Source organism: Pteropus medius, unplaced genomic scaffold (genome assembly GCF_902729225.1).
Source record: "Pteropus medius unplaced genomic scaffold, Ma_sr-lr_union100, whole genome shotgun sequence".
NCBI classification, from domain to species: domain Eukaryota; kingdom Metazoa; phylum Chordata; class Mammalia; order Chiroptera; family Pteropodidae; genus Pteropus; species Pteropus medius.
This window is the reverse complement of record NW_024344240.1, coordinates 12,306,687-12,308,694: the sequence shown is the minus strand read 5'-3', so window position 1 is coordinate 12,308,694 and position 2,008 is coordinate 12,306,687. Positions and strand designations below refer to the sequence as shown.

At 33.9% G+C, this 2,008-nt stretch overlaps 1 pseudogene; it reads left to right on the top strand.

Annotated features, from left to right (window-relative positions):
• The first annotated feature begins 1,560 nt into the window (after positions 1-1,560).
• On the top strand, positions 1,561-1,679 carry LOC120607511 (uncharacterized; annotated as a pseudogene).
• The last annotated feature ends 329 nt before the right edge of the window (positions 1,680-2,008 follow it).

The window sequence follows — 2,008 nt, the reverse complement described above, 5'->3', positions numbered from 1 at the left end:
CAACTGAATCAGGGATTTGAATATAAAACCTGAAACAATAAATTGCATAGAAGAAAACATAGGTACTAAACTCATGGACTTTGGACTTAGTGAGGATTTTATGAATTTTACCTCAAAGACAAGGGAAGTAAAAGAAAAATAAATGAATGGCACTATATCAAACTGAAAAGCCATTCAGCAAAAACAAAACAAAACAAACAAACAAAACAATAACAACAACAACAAAAAAAACCTGTCAACAAGGTAAAGAGACAACCATCTGAATGGGAGAATATATTTGGATATTAGGCCGTCTAATAAGAACTCATACAACTCAGTAACAACAACAACAACAACAACAACAACAACAAAATCCAATTAAAACTGGGCAGAGGACTTGAACAGACATTTCTCCCATGAAGACATACAAATGGCCAAAAGACAAATGAAAAGATCCTCAACTTCACTAGTTATCAGAGAAATGCAAATCAAAACCACAATGAAATATCACCTCACACCTGTTAGAATGGCTATCTTCAACAGAACAAATAATAAAAAGTATTGGAGAGGTTGCAGGGGAAAAGGAACCTTCATACATTGCTAGTGGGACTGCAAAATGAAACAACCACTATGGAAAACAGGATGGAAGTTACTCAAAAACTAAGAATTGAATTACCATATGATCCAGCAATCTCTCTTTTGGGAATTTACCCCCCAAACCTGAAAACATTAATCCATAAAGATATATGCACCCCAATGTTCATAGCAATATTATTCACAGTGGCCAGGACGTGGAAGCAACTAAATTGTCCTTTCATAGATGATTGGCTAAAGAAGCTGTGGTACATATATACAATGGAATATTACTCAGCCATAAAAAGAGATGAAATACTGCCATTTGTGACAACTTGGATAGATCTCGAGATAATTATGCTAAGTGAAATAAGCCAGACAGAAAAAGTTGAAAACCACATGATATCATTCGTATGTGGGATATAAATCTAAAAGCAACAAACAAACATGACAGAGACTCCTGGATATGGACAGTGAATTTGTGGTTACCATAGGAAAAGGGGGAAGGTAGAGGTAAGAGGGGTTAAATATTCGGTGATAGAAGGAAATCTAACTATGAGTGGCAAACACACAAAGCAATATATATATATATATATATATATATATATATATATATATATATATATATATATAAAAATATATATGACATACTGTTGAATTTTACACTTGAAACTTATTGGATTTTGTTGATCAATGTCACTTCAATAATTTTTGAATTAAAGAAAAAAACTTTAAATTTGAAAAAGAAAGAGAAAGAAAGAAAAGCAAGATGTACAACCAAGATTACTTTACCTAGCAAGGCTATCATTTAGAATCGCAAGACAAATAAAGAGTATACCGCGCCCCCCAAGAAAATAAAAGGCTAAAGGAATTCATTACAACCAGACCAGTATTATAAGAAATGTTAAAGGGACTTTTTATCTTTAAGAAGAAAAAAAAAAACAAAAATATGAGTAATAAAATGGCAATAACTACATATCTATCAACAATTACTTTAAATGTAAATGGGCCTACAGCCTTGCCACCCTGAACAAGCTCGATCCTGTCTGATCTTGGACACTAAGCAGGGTCAGGCCTGGTTAGTACTTGGATGGGAGACTGCCTAGGAAGACCAGGTGCTGTAGGCGTAAAAAATAAGAGATCGTAAGCTAACAAGTTCTTTGCAATCTGTGAGGCCTACCAAGGGCTGCCTCACCTAAAAAAAAAAATCTAAATGGACTAAATGCTGCAATCAAAAGACATTGGGTAGCTGAATGGATTTTTTTAAAAACGATCTCTATATATGTCACCTACTAGAGGGCCCTTCAGATCAAACGACACCCACAGACTAAAAGTAAAGAAATGCAAAATAATTTTTCATGCAAATTGAAACAAACAAACAAAAATCTGGGGTACCAACACTTATCTCGGGCAAAATAGACTTTAAAACAAAAGCTGTAATAAGAGAGAAAGAAAG